The sequence below is a fragment of the Dioscorea cayenensis genome, chromosome 16 (assembly GCF_009730915.1).
Source record: "Dioscorea cayenensis subsp. rotundata cultivar TDr96_F1 chromosome 16, TDr96_F1_v2_PseudoChromosome.rev07_lg8_w22 25.fasta, whole genome shotgun sequence".
Classification (NCBI taxonomy): Eukaryota; Viridiplantae; Streptophyta; class Magnoliopsida; order Dioscoreales; family Dioscoreaceae; genus Dioscorea; species Dioscorea cayenensis.
The window spans coordinates 14,562,298-14,577,951 of NC_052486.1; the positions used below are offsets into that span (position 1 = coordinate 14,562,298).

The 15,654-nt window shown below is 37.6% G+C and overlaps 1 non-coding gene across 1 annotated transcript; it reads left to right on the top strand.

Moving 5' to 3' along the window:
- The first annotated feature begins 2,715 nt into the window (after positions 1 to 2,715).
- Positions 2,716 to 2,822, top strand: LOC120279837. The gene has a single exon (XR_005542137.1). It is a non-coding gene; the product is annotated as a small nucleolar RNA R71 (small nucleolar RNA).
- Positions 2,823 to 15,654: the final 12,832 nt, after the last annotated feature.

The window sequence follows — 15,654 nt, forward strand, 5'->3', positions numbered from 1 at the left end:
AAGAAATCAGTTTGGCATGAATTCAATGAGTACAAGGCGCCATGCAGGCATGGGGGCAAGCTGCACGCTTTCTTGGCTATGTTTGCTACTTTTCCAGCCCACACGATCACGCAGGAGGGACACGTAATCATGTGGCTGTGCGTAGGCCAGTCCACACAGGTGTGTGGACTGGCCATGGGGCTGTGTGGGCTGGCCACGAGCCCGCGTGGGTGCCCGACCATAGGCAAAAAGGCTATGGTCGGGGCTCCAATGCCTCACAAGTTGTTTACAAGCATTCTAGAGTATTTTAACATGATTTCCCATAAAAAAAAATAGCATCGAAAAAACAAGAAATCACCATTGGAATTGAAAATAAGGGCATGGAGAAGATGAGGAGAAGTGAGGGCTTACCAACATGAATCAAAAAAGAAAATTTGAAGAAAATGCCGGCAAAACACTTCTAAATCTCCAAGGAGTCAAAGAAAATTAGTTTTGGAGTCCAGAAGTTAAGATTCTTGAAGATGGAGAAGTGGGAGATGGAGGGTTTTTGGGGATTAAGACAATGAATAGTCCACGCGAAGCTCCAAACTTCAAATTAACACTAATTCTTTAACTATAAACATGAATTACACCCAAAACCATGCCACAAACATGAAAATCAATTTAAATCACCGAAAATTTTCCATGAAAAATCCAACACCAACAAAAATTCATGAAGGCTCACACTCATGAATTTATTACTGCATAAATAAAATTCTAACCTAGATATGAACTAAGAACTTGGGTTGCCTCCCAAGAAGCGCTTGTTTAATGTCACTTAGCTTGACGTACCTGTTCTTACCTCATGGTGGCTCATAAAGATGGAAAATTTGCATGCTCAAGGAGAATTTATTAAACATGTTACCGAATGAGGGAATGTCACGCTCTTCTTTTGTGTGCATTTCTCCAAGTGCATTAGAGTGATTTCGGTGATGACGTCTCGACCTCTTGACGTGGCAAAAAATTTGTTTCAAAAATTCTCCTTTTGGTTGCTCTTCGAGGACTTGTTTTACATGATTGCTCATTTTCTCCCGCTTAATGTCCGGCCACTCCTCATATGTGTTTGGATGCAAAAATTCCTGTAAATACTCATTTGCAATCTCATCATTGACATCTAAAATATAACATAAGTCATCAAAGTCAAGAGAGTGCTTCATTGCTTTGTAAGGCGGTATGTGATCTTTTCTTCTCCTATGTGTAGTGTCATCTCGCCTTCATCCATGTCGATGAGCGCCTTGGAGGTTCATAGGAATGGTCTCCCTAGAATTAGAGGAACCTCCACATCTTCATCATCATCAAGCACCACAAAAATCTGAAGGAAAAATACACTTGTCAACCTTCACTAAAACATCTTCAATTATACCTCTTGGATGATAAACTGAGCGATCAGCCAGCTGTAACGTCATGCGGGCTGGCCTTGGTTCTCCTAACCCCAATTTCTAAAATAGTGTGTATGGCATGACATTAATACTAGCCCCAAATTGGCCAATGCTTTTTCTTCCCCCAAACCTCCGATTATACATGGTATGATGAAACTTCCCAGATCTTTCATCTTGTTCGTGAGATTTTTCTGAAGCATTTCCGAAAAATTTCCTTCTGAAACTATAGCTACACTCTCCTCCATTTTCTTCTTTTTGGTCAAGCGATCTTTCAAGAATTTTGTGTACTGAAGCATTTGTGACAAAGCCTCTACAAACGGGATGTTGATGTGTAACTGCTTGAATAAATCCAAAAATTTCCTCTTTTGTTCTTTAATTTAGTCCTTCTTCAAATGCGCTGAATAGGGAATTCTTGGAGCATATGAAGGGGGTGACACAGCGGACCCTTCTTATTGTCTTGCACCTTATCCCTTGTCTTTTCTTGAGGAATTTTGGCAGTCTTCCCAGTAGGAGATTTTTCTAGAAGAATTTTAGAATTTTTCTCAACAGTGAGCTTTTCTTGGAACTCTCGACCACTCCTCAAAGTGATCGCCTTCACTTGCTCACTTGGGTTAGTCTCGGTGTTGCTTGGCAAGCTTCGTAGAGGCTTTTTCGCTAATGACTTCGCTATTTGTCCCACTTGATTCTCTAAATTATGTAAGAAAGTGGTGTGATTGTGGAGTGTTGCCTCTATGTTTTGGAACCTTGTGTCGGTTGACTGAATAAACTTTTTAAAACCCTTTCCAACTCTGAAATTCTCTCCAGAATTGAAGGTGTTTGCTGAAATCCTAGTGGGACAGTAGCTTTTTACTGCCCTTGATTACCCTATGAGAGATTTGGGTGGCTCCTCCATCCTTGGTTGTAGGTGTTGCTATAAGGATTACCTTGTCCTCTTCCTGAATCGCCCACAAAATCTACTTGTTCAATTGGGGCTGAAGTAGCAATTGAGATAAGACAATTGGATAGCATATGTGAACCCTCACAACCATCGCAACTCATGATTGTGACCACTCTTGGTGAAGTTAAAGTGTCCAATTTCTAGCTCAATGCTTCTACTTGAGCTGCCAAGGATGTAACCACATCGATCTTATGAATTCTAGCCACTTTCTTCTTCTCCATTGCATTCCATTGGTAGGCATTCAAGCGTATCTCTTTAATCAGCTGTCAGGCCTTTTCCGGGGTCTTGTTTCCCAATGTTCCTCCCGTGGAAGCATTAAGAAGATATTTAGTACTTGGATTCAACCCATTGTAGAATATGTGAATGATCATTCACTAGGGAAACCGATGTTGTGGACACTTCCGCAAGAGATCCTTGAATCATTCCCATGTCTCAAACAATGATTCTAGCTTCATCTGAATATACGAAGAGATCTCATTTTGAAGCTTTGTCAATTTTCCCGGAGGAAAACACCTTGCAAGGAAAGCTTCTACCATTTCATTCCATGTTGTGATGGAAGCTCTTGGCAATGAGTAGAGCCACTGTTTGGCTTTTCTTGAAGATAATTGCATCATCCGAAACCCCATTGATCTTTAACATGTCGCACACTTCAAGAAAATCCTCAATGTGATTGTTTGGGTCTTCATCGGCTAATCCATTGAACTATGCAGACTGTTGAACCATCTAAATGAAACCTGGCTTCAACTCAACATTCTTGGGTGCAACCGGTGGACTAACAATGCTCAATTGTGTCCCATGAACTGTAGGTCGAGTAAAATCTGAAAGTGTTCTTTCTTGCCCCTCTTGCTCCTCCATATTTTCAAATTCTTTAACCTCTATTTCAGCAGGAAAATTCTGTTCTTGTGCAGGTCCTTGCCCCTTCTATGCAATCTAAGCTCAATTTTAGATTCTTCTTCAACCAATGTCGAAGGATTCCCTCGGGTCATAATCTGTTGCTGAAATCAATGAAAAGAAACAATGAGAACGACGAAAGAAAGAAATATGAAGTAGAAAAACAAATGAAAGAGTGAATGACTAAAGTAACCAAGTCCTAGTGTTCCTAATATCCCATTCCCTAGCAACGGTGCCAAAAACTTAACATGGCCGATTTGTGTGTGTGTACCGCAAGTGCACAGGTGTCGAAGTAATAAAATACCCTGTGAGATGGGTAGTCGAATCCACAAGGAACGAAAGTATTAGTAGTAACTACTTCTCAGTTATCTAGTCGGAATCAAGATTATGATGAAATGAACTTAATTGCAAGAATAAGAATAACACAAGCAAGCAAAGGGAAACTAGAAAACAAGGGAGATATCAATAAACTCGGAATTAATGGAAAACATAAAGTAAGTCAATACAAAAGATAAGATCCTAGGATTCACATGCCCAAATACCTACTAGGGTTTAGCCTTCCATTGGGCAAGTTACAAAGCAAAGAATAATGCAATAAAAAACAATGTAAATCATGGAATAAAACTTCCTTGAATTCGTGTTGATGGCCTTGATGGGTGGCTCAATGTCTTGAAGGATACCTCTCCGAAGTTAGGTTGCTGAAGGCCTCCTTGATGCTATGACGGAGAAAAGATCTATCAAAGTTGGTGAAGATCACCCCCCAAATTCGGCAAAGACATCCTCTTGAAACCCTAGCTGCTTTGCCCTTAAAACGCTAGAAAAAAGTCCCCAAAGAATAGGGTAAAAGGGCTATTTATAAGCCTAAACTGAATCTGTCATGTGTCTCAACACGACTGCGTGAGATTTCACACGGCCACATGAGCTATATAAATTCCCACGCAACAGTGTTTTGCTACAGTATATTGCTACAATACTCTTCACAAACACAGCTCACATACTCTTCTCTTGAGGCCACATGGTCGGGCACATGTCCATATGGTAGGTTATAAGATTTTTTATCATCTAATCATCGTTTTAAAGCTCTTGCATTCTTCACACAAGTAGGGGCATGTTTGTGTGACTGTCTTTGTGCCCTTGTAACTCACAAATTGGCTTGAATTCCTTTGGAAGTTGGAACACACCTCTGATAAGTGCTTGTGTATAAGTAATACGAAGTATTCTTTTCTTACACTGAGTATTACTTTTCTCAGATTTTATCGCTTATGCATGTGTATTTGTGTTCTTTTGTGCATTTAGGGTTATGGAGATAAGTATGAAAGAAAGAAAACCAAAAGTAGATCGTTGACGCAAGTTGTTGATGAAATCTTGGTGTGAACAAACGTGAAGACACAAGTTGTGCGTGAAGACATGTGAGTATGTGCCAACCTCCGTTATGCTCGAGTGAGTATGCAAATTGGAGGGGCACAAAAGCAGTCATGCTCATGTGTTCCAACTTGTGCAACACTAGCAAGACCTTCATCTATGTGACTTTTATTGATGACGAAATGTGATCTACCATATGGTCGGTGCCCATTCATGTGGGCTCAATGAAAAGTGTGGATTCGGGAACTTTTTGGCGAAGTACCGTAGTAGTTTACTGCAGCAAGTCACTGTAGCAGTTACTGTTCATAGCTCTCAGAAAACTGAATTTCTGGAAATTCACACGCGCGTGTGGAAATTTCACAAGCCCGTGTGGATGCCCGATTCCAGCCCTATTTAAGTCATGATTTTGGCCGTTTTAAAAAAGTTTTTTCTCCCCATCTTTGGAGGCACTCGCGGCTAGGGTTTGGAGAGGCTTTGGCAAGGCTTTTGGAGTAGTTCTATGGCTTTCAACACCGTATTCCTTCAGATGATAGTTATTGGGGGAGCTTTCGTCGGTATCGATTCGGCGAGGTGTGCTTTAGGCTTGATGAGGGAACCCTTGGAGAAGATAATGCTACTCCACAAGACCATCGATACGGACTACAAGGGGGTTTTACTTATGGATTGCATGCTTTTACATTCGATTTCACTATTAATTGTATCTTGCTCTATGGAGAGCTAAACCCCTAGTGGGTGATTGCACTTGTAAACCCTAGGATGATTTTGTTTTATTGACCTTTTATTATGTTTTCTTTAATTGATGTTTTAATTGAGTTATAATCTTGAATGCTTGTTAAGTTGATTTTCTTTTAGAGTGACACTAGGGTTGAGAATCCATCTTGGTAATTCTTGTGGATGAGTGACACACCATGAGGGTTAGACAAATCTAGATTGGAGAGTTTTGAAAGGGTGAGTCGAGAGGTAGAGGAACGTCCCCTTTCCCTTCCGGTGTGATTTATCCTACCTCTGTGCTCCAAGAGTTCTTTGCGGTCATAATAGAGTGAAGTACTAAGAGAGGAGCTCTGATGGGGCTTAGTTGCGCAAGCAACAGAGTGAAGCGTTAAAGTAATCATTAGTGTTGGGCTTAATTATGACTAGGGGTCTTTCGCCTGGACCAAAGGGTTAGATCTATATCAGGGAATAGGGTTTATCACTTGGAATCCTTAGAGCTTTATGCAGCCTTACACAGTGTGAGGTGTTGAGATTGAGCAAATTCTCCGCCAAGCATAGTGTAAGGTTTGTCACGGTTGACCTTAGGTTTGGGACCTTGTATTTTAGGATTTCCACCACTCATTAAGCATTAGTTAAGAGACATAATAGTTGGTCTTACACTTGAAACAATAGTCCTAAGGGGATCAATGTCGGGGTACCCACTTTTTATCGATTGTCTCTCCTATCATTTTATTGCGTCTCTCTTTTGTTTACTTTATTTTTGTTTGCATTGATATTATTTACACCACTATTGATTCATCTTCACCATAGTTGAATAGCAATTCTTGTGTTTCTGATCACTATTCCCTGTGGATACGACTACTCACTCACCAAGGTACTTTTATTATTTCGACAACCCGTGCACTTGTGGTACACATGCAAAGGGGTGTGTCAACCTCCTTGTACATAAGCTTCTCTTGTGTCTTGATCCTTAGGTTGCACAAAAACTTCCAAAATGTGTCTTTGTAACCTATCTTTGCTTCTTCTTCTTCCTTCAAGGCATTTACAACCTAATTGCCAAAAGAATACCAAATACACTATATGAGACATAAACCATGGTAAAAATGATGCTCAATGCATGTAAAACATATCGAGAAATATGTCTACTATAGCACTTACCAAACATTCACAAGAGAAAGCTTCTTCCCAGATGTGAAATAAAGATCAAGTGTTCCAACTCTAAGTACCTTGGCTGAATTTCAATTTCCCATAAGCACTTCCTGATCAGCAACTTCTTCATAACTTTTAAATATTTCATGATTATTGCACACATGTATAGTAGCTCCAGAATCTAACCACCATTCATCAGACTTCCCATAGTTGCCATATTTAGTTTGGTAACCATTCCAAAATGCGGATTCTCCATACCATCAGTGATCATGGCCACAAGATCATTACTTTCTTGTATATTAGCCACCATATTACTGGAATCCTTAGATAGTTTTGGCCTCTTAGGGATCCGACGTTCTTTAGCATAATGCTCCTTTTTATTATTATGATACCACTTGCGAATCTTTTTCTTTTGTTTATCATTATCATAGATTTTACATTTTCCCTTTTGATTCTTATTATCATTTTCAATATAGTTTACTTTAGAACTATTTAAAACATGCACTGCATCTCATTTCTGAGTCTCCTCTTTTATGCGAATATGCCTTTGTAATTTCTCAACCAAGAACTCTTCTGCCATATGCAATAAATTTTACCGGTAATCATTCCAACCAAGGGTGATTTTGATATAATCACCCTCACTTGGAGTAATTCTAGAATTACTATTTTGAGATCACAGAGCCGATTCACAAGCACTTGCAATTCATGTACTTGATCCAATATAGGAATGCTATCAACCATTTTAAATTCAAAAATTTTAACATGAGAAATTTATCTGTACCTTGTCTCTCGTTGTTGTATTTTTCTTCTAGAGCCTTCCAAATTTCAACCGGAGGTTGGATGGTGATATTAATATCATAAAGTTTATCACAAAGAGTATTGAGGATGTGCCCATGACATGCAAATTCATCATCTATCAGTTTCTTCTTCTTTCTCTTAAAGGTTGCTTTTTCTTCTATACTTGCATCCTCATTTGGTTCAACAAGGGGTGGTGTCACAGGATCAAGAACATAGATAATGTTCAACACTGAAAGCAAGATAAACATCTTAGCCTTCCATCTTGTGAAATTGGTTCCATCAAACCTCTCAAGTTTCACAAAGCCTTGATTCATAACTCTAAGGATGGCATTCGTTTCGGATGCTATAGTAAAATATCAAAGAAAATAATAAATCTCTCTAAGTTTGTTAGGAATAAATAGGGTTGATGTACTAACTTATCACACAAGATCAATTCGGATGCACGTTTCTATTGTCCTTATAGAGATTTACAAGCCCTATCACCAAGATTTCCTAAGAGGGGTTTATGTAGTCTCTCCCTGGATACAACCAAAGATCACGACTTAGGAAAAATTTGATTTTTGAAAACCTCACTACTTTAGAAGGTAAAGTTGAAGACAAAGCTGTTTGAATCCAAATAACTTCTTTTTATATCAAATGTCTTGAATTAGCCAATATTATAGCCTCCAAAGAGTTACAACTTTTCCCTTAATGAAACCATTAACTGTCAAATGATGCATGTGAAGTGCTACATCTTTTCGGTCTAATAGTATCATTGAAATGTCACAATACTCTTCCAAAACATATTAATTAATTTAATCACACTCAATAGATGTTTTTGAAAAGTTACATATTTTGGCCTAAAAGTTATAGTTATTTAAAATTAACAATCTATATAACAATAACATCATACATAACCTTTTTATAAAGCTTCACTATGATGTTCCTAATAATGATTTTATTTTTTGTAACTGTGAATACTATTAAAATAAAATAAAAATAAAAAAATGCTACTTTTTTTAAAAACAATATTAAAAATTGTACCATAAGAATTACCTTCATATGAAATAATTATATTTTTTCATTTATATTTTTTAGTATAATTTAATAATTCTAATAACATTATTTTTTTATGCTATTTTTCTCTCACACAATTAAATTAATATAAAATGCTAAATTGTTTGCTTAGCCCAATATTAATGTTTAATGTCGGATGCATGTAACACATTTGTGAGGTCTTTTATTCGCACTCTATCTTTAATAAAGTCAATCGGCAAAAAGTAAATGGATCACAAATCAAAATTTTAATCATTTCATGTTTCAATTAATTATGGGTTCATGACTTCCATAAGGGACTTACCCTAGAAAATATCATGGAAACTTCCGATTAAAAACAAGTGTAAATAAAAAAAATGAACAAATATAAATCAATTTTATTGATTTTAAAAAAACATGAGTACATGGTTTTGATTGAACGTATAAAAAAAAGAGCAAGGAATTCTAGGGCCTGATTGATTTTGATTTTGTTTTTATGTTTTCAAAACTATTTTGTAAAACTGTTTTTCAGAACAAGTTTTGGAAATAAAAAACAAAAGAACATGTTTGAATGAAAGTCTTTTGAAAACAAATCTAAAAACAAAAAAAAACTCATTTGGAAAAAGTTTTTAAAAACATGTTTTAAAAACAAAAATACAAAACTTGTTTGATTCAATTATTTTATGAAATTTATATTATTGCATGGTTTACAGTGAATTAATAACCATATTACTTTAAATAACTAATATAATAATACATTTTGTAAAAATGAGCCTAAAATGAATACAAATAGAATTTAATATGACATTATAATGCATATGTTCAATGTTCATTAACTTTTTTGGAAATAAAAAACACAAGCATAAGTTTAATGTTCGGAATTATTATAATGTAGCCAAAGAAAGTATAAGTTAAATGTTCATAATTATTATAATGTAGCCAAATTGAGTCTACAATATGATCACGATGTATCGCCATTTCAATCTCACTTTCATCAGATTATCTTGATAAGTTATCCTCATCGTTACATAAGTTCCTAGAATCCTCCGCTTCTTCAAGATTCATATTCTCCCATTCTCTAAACAACATATCACGTCTATCCCATATAATTATGAATAGCACAACATGCTATTACTATAAGACGTTGCCTTGAAGGCTTGTATGGAGGCATCAATTTTAGAATTGGAAATCGAGCCTTTAACACACCAAAGCAACACTCAATTGTCATCCTTAATGAGGAATGTTTGAAATTAAAAAGCTCTTTGCGATTTCTAGCTTGTCATCCTCTACCTTGGTACTCTTGGGCATGATACCTTTTACCCCTATTCAATCTTGGGAAATCTAATCATAATGGTGATGGTCACTCATCACTAGGATGATTAGATGACTTTCCACCTTAGTGTTACTCTAGGAAAAAAAACAAAAAGCACACAAGATTAAAACTCAAATAAATTCTCAATTAAAGGAAATGAAATAAAAACCAATAAACAATAAATCCTAGGGCTTACATATCCAAGAACCCACAAAGGGGTTTAGCTTTCCATGGAGCAATACAATATCAAGAATGAATACAAGTAAAAGTTAATGCAATCCATAAGAATAGCCCTCTTTTGTTCCACGAAGATGATCTCTAAAAGTCACTCCTCCTCCAAAAACCCCTCCGTCAAGTCTAGGGCACACCTCAGCAAACAAAGTTGTTGCAGCTCCCCCAATAACTATCCTCGGAAGGATCCAATATCAAACGGCTATTAAAAATCTGAAATTGGGAATCAACACCGACGAACACATGGCCACCTACCAGTGTGGAATTTCCACACGTCTGTGTGGCAATTCCACACGGTCGTGTGGATTCCTGCTACACAAAGACTAAGGACAAGAATTACAGGCTTCACTTCTTCTATTCTCCTAAGGCCATAGGATCAGGCACACGCCCGTGTGGTAGGTCATGTGGCATTTTTAATGATTAAAACTCTTGGGAAAGCTCTTGAAATCCCTCGCACAAGCTGGAACATGAGCATGTGACTACTTTTGCTCCCTTCTAACTCAAAGATTGACTTGAAACTCTTTAGGAGTTGGCGCACACTCCCATATATATAGGTATGACTTATGTCTTACTCATTATGTTGCATAAGAGAACTCCGTAGTGAACCTTCATGACCTATCTTTGATTTTTTTTTTTCTTTTACATGCCTTCACAACCCTATTTTCTCAAAAGAACACAAATACACAAATATGAGCCATAAAATATGATAAAAGTGATGATCAATGTATGTAAAACACATAGTAAAATATATATACTTATCACAAAACTATGAAAAAAGGATGACGTTGTAGAAAAACCTGTCAGAGGTGTAGATAAAGGGAGGTGAAGCCAAGGGAAAGTACGTTGGAGGTGCCGGAATCAGAACCGGAAGAAACCTATCGGAGAGAAGGGCTGTTTCGAAAACCCTATAGATAAGTCTCACTTTTATTTTGGGTTGTTTTTAAAAACAAAAGTTTGGAAATATCCCAAAGTTGTTTTCAATTTTTTTGTTTTTTAAGAACTCCTTTTTGTTTTTAATTTTTTTAAAATAGTCTTATGAAATTAGGCCCTAAACAAGTTTTGTTGTTTTTTTGTTTTTAAAAACATAAACTTGTTTTTGAAAACAACAATCAAACAGTCCCTTAGTCCTCATAACCCTTTTTTTTTTTCTTAATTTTGTCCCATCTTCACATGCTTTGAGCTTATTGGAGTATATGAACAGCGATCGCGATACTTTGATTTCTTCCAACATTTTTTTTACTAGAAAGCAGGGTTTAATACCTTTCTTGACTTAGTTGACTTTAATTATCTTCAATTTTTTTTAGTTTGTATCTTGGATATTATTTGGGACTTAAGGTGTAATCCCTCTATGTTTGTGAATTACAACTAGATCCCTTTTAATTTTGATGTTTGAAGACTTTAGTGTTTCATGCTAGTGAAGTTCTCAAAATCTTTACCTTGTGAAACTCATTTAAGTCTCTAATAACTTGATGACTTTGAGACTCTAGAGTGCATTTGTTGATTCAATTGAGTTTTTCAAGTTTTAACTCTCTTATACTTTAAAGCCTTAATTTATACATTATCAAGTCATGACCTATTACATGATCGGGGTACTAAATTGACTGCTTTGACTTATTTGTTTATTTGTATTTAGAATTTCTTGTGGATCTCAAGTTGTATTACTATGTTTGCAAATAACAAATTTGATTTTCCTTGATTTTAATGTTTGGAGGTTTTGACATCTTATGATTGTGAAGCCTCTTTCTTCATCATTACTAGAGGAAGGTCATATGCTATTTCTCCTCACTCAAAGCATCCTTTGTTATCATCTATAGAACTCTCTCCCACTTTTATTTGGAGAGACTTTTCTTGCTGCTAGTTAAGGGCAATTTTTCTCCTTATTACTTGAGAGAATTCACTTCACCACTTGACAGGTCTTAGCATAATCTCCTACAACGTAGGTTTTAGGTGCTATGGTAGACCATGTCGATCATCTCCATAAGTTTTAATTCTTTTATGAGTATTTAGAGACAAAGATGCGGCTCTCGAAGAGCAGCTACCATGCATTAACAGTAGAGTAATAAATACTTGTCCACCTTGACATAGGTATTGAAGTAAAAAAAATCAGAATCTTTATCAACATCCAACACTACAAAATCTGCCAAAAAGATGTACTTGTCCACTTTGACAAGGATGTCAAAGTAATAAATACCCAAAGGTCGAGTAGTCAAATCCACAAGGAAATTGAGAGTACTAGTAATCACTCTTTCTCTATTATCTAGCCTTAAACAAGCTATTGGATGCAATTATAAATTAAACTGAAAGAGAGGAAAAGCAAGAGATGCAAGCGTAATGTAAAATGAGAATACAATCCAAAATGGAGTGGATGCTCGAGTGATGATCGGCTAGGGTTACAAACATGAAGCAGGAGATTTAACATATGCTTTCTACTCAAGTTGAGATAAGTTGCAGTAATCCCAAAATACACCGATCCCATTCTCATGGCATCTGGTGACTATTCTCCTAAGAGGCTCTAGAGGTGATCTCTCTCTTCACCTGACCCACCTATGAATGCAATGCATTCTAGGGATTCTGAATGATCAACTAGACTCCCGAAAATAGATTAAAAGCTCTCTTGAGAAAATTAAACCCTAATCCTATACAAACCCTTGCGGTGATCTCTTTCTTTACTAGGGCTCACATGATCGCCTAATGCTCACCAGAGTACGAAGGTAGTTGTGATCAAATCAAAGGGGAAGGGACTCTCCTCTACCTAAGGTTTTACCCTCTCCAACTTCAGTAGGTCTAGCTGTAGTGGGTTTCTCAACTTAACACTAGGTCAACTATAGCTCTCCAAGTGTGAGTTCTGGCTTTATGAAGTTGGGTTTCTTGGCCATGTAGTGTCAGGAGAAGGGATCTTTGTGGATCCAAAGAAGGTGGAAGCCATTGTTGATTGGGAAAGGCCAAAGAATTTCATGGAGGTTCGAAGTTTTCTTGGACTTGCGGGTTATTATAGGAGATTTGTGGAAGGGTTTTCTTCAATTGCTTTGCCATTGTCAAAGTTAACTCCCAAGGAAGTGAAGTTCACCTGGAACGATGAGTGTGAAAAGAGCTTTCAAACATTGAAGAATCATTTGATATCGTCCCCAGTGCTTACTTTGCTAGAAAGTGGGAAAGAGTTTGTAGTCTTCAATGATGCTTCTTGGCAAGGTTTAGGTTGTGTGTTGATGCAAGAAGGGAAGATGGTGGCCTATGCTTCTAGGCAGCTGAAGTCGTATGAGTTGAATTATCCCACCCATAATTTGGAGTTAGCAGCGGTGGTCTTTGCTTTGAAGATTTGGAGGCATTATCTTTTTGGAGAAAGGTGCCAGATTTTCACAGACCATAAAAGCTTGAAGTATCTCTTCACTCAGAAAGAATTGAATTTGACGCAATGGTGATGGTTGGAATTAATCAAGGATTATGATTTGATCATAGACTACCATCCAAAAAAAGCCAATGTGGTAGCTGATGCTTTGAATAGGAAGTCTACTTTAGTGTCTTCTTTGAGGGTGTCTTATTTGCAACTGCTGTCAGCAACGAAGAGTTTGAGATTGGAACTTGAAACTGTAGATAGTGGAGCATTAGTGGCCATTTTTGTAGTGAGACCTCCATTATTGGAGTACAATAAGGAACTTCAGAGTAATGATGAAGGGTTGGTGCAAGAAATGCAAAAGTTGCAAGCAGGGAAAACTAGTGAGTTCAGGTTGAGAGAAGATGTAATCCTAGAGTTTCGAGGACATGTTTGTGTCCCAACAGATTTAGAGCTCAGGAAAGCTATCTTGGAAGAAGCTCATTCTTCAGCTTATGCAGTTCATCCTGGAAGTACCAAGATGTATAGAACAATCAAGGAAAATTATTGGTGGTCAGGGATAAAAAGAGAGAGAGAGCAGAATTTTTGGCTAAGTGCTTGGTATTTCAACAGGTCAAGGCAGAGCACCAGAGACCTTTAGGACTATTGCAACCTCTTCCAATCCCAGAATGGAAATGGGACCACATAACGATGGATTTTGTGGTGGGTTTACCACGAACACCTCGAGATTTTGATGTAGTGTGGGTGATAGTGGACAGGCTAACAAAGTTAGCACATTTCTTAGCATTCCATACAAAGTATTCTTTGGAGAAATTAGTAAAGTTGTACATTGATGAAATAGTGAAGTTGCATGGGGTGTCAATCTCTATAGTTTTCGATCGAGAGCCCAGATTTACTTTCTATTTTTGGCCAAGGTTTTAGGAGGCTCTAAGTACAACTTTGAAGTTTAGCACTGCTTATCACTCTCAAATGGATGGTCAGTCAGAGATGATCATTTAGATCCTTGAGGATAATTTAAGAGCCTGTGTTATAGATTTCCAAAGGAGTTGGAATCAACATTTAGCCTTGGTGGAGTTTGCCTACAACAATAGCTTTCAAGCAAGCATTGGCATGGCTCCATATGAAGCTTTGTATGGAAGGAAGTGTAGAACTCCTCTTTGCTGGGATGAAGTGGGAGAATGGAAGCTTGAGAGTATGGAATTGATTGATCGAACTATGGAGAAAGTGAAAGTGATTAAAGAATAGATTGAAAGCAACTCAAGACCGGCAGAAGAGCTATGCTGACAACCGTAGAAGATTCTTAGAGTTTGAGGTTGGAGATAGAGTATTCTTGAAAATCTCTCCATGGAAAGGGGTAATTCGGTTTCGAGGTAGGGGAAAGTTGAATCCCCGGTATATATGTCCATTTTTATCCTAGAGAGGAATGGATCGGTAGCATATCGCTTAGAGTTACCACCTGAGATGGAGAAAATCCATATATGTGTCCATGTTGAAGAAGTATATCCTCGACCTTTCTCATCGCCTTCAAGCACCACTAGTGGAGTTGAGAGAAGATTTGAAGTTTGAAGTGCAACCAGTGATGATTCTTGATCACCAAGCGAAAACTCTTCGACGGAAGGTCATTCCTATGGTGAAAGTGTTTTCAAGGAATGATGTTGTTGAAGAGGTCACTTGGGAGCCAGAAGAGATGATGAAGAGAAGGTATCCTCTTTTGTTTGAGGAGAGAGGTATGTGAACTTTCGAGGTCAAAATTTTTGTTTTTGTGGGGGAAGGGGGTAGAGTGTGGTAATTCGGTCCATTTTCCCTTGCTTGTTACTTTGTTATCTTTGTTGTTTTAGTCATTTTCTCATTGTCTTTGACTTGGCCCATCTTGTCGAATGTTTGATGATGTGTTTAGGGTTAAAAAGTGGTTTCAGGGTGAGCACGGTCATGCTCAACCCGTGTCGGTCCCATTGATTTTCTTAGGAGAATCTGGGCATTCAAACTTCAAATTTCAGCTCTAACAAGCTTGTGTCAAGACCACTCAGACTTTGTTCTTTCTTCAGATTGGTGTTACAGTGTTTTTTGCTACAGTGACCATGCCGGCTCTAACATGCCCGTGCGATGCCTGATGCCAAAATCACCTAGGAAAATCAGTAAGAGGACATGGTCATGTTCAGACCATGTTCCACCTTAAATATCGTGCGTTCATCTCTTTAAAGCCCCGTTTTAGCCCGTTTCTTCACTTATCTTTCCTCAAAACCTTCCCATTCTCTCCTCCTCTCTTCCTCCGCTATTCTTAGGGTTTAAGGGGTGATTTTGGTGGGATTTGTGGGCTTGTTCTTGGATTCTAAAGAGTGATCATCCTTTGACTCAAGGTAAACCCTCTTCCTTGCTTGTTCTTCCTTGTTCTTTGGATGAGTACAGCTAGGGTTTTGTTATTGATGCAAGTGGGAGCTTGATTCTTTCTCTTTTTCTTCCTCTTTGATGGTAAAACTTGAGAGGAGTATTGGTGTTGATTTGTAAGACCTTGTTATCAAGA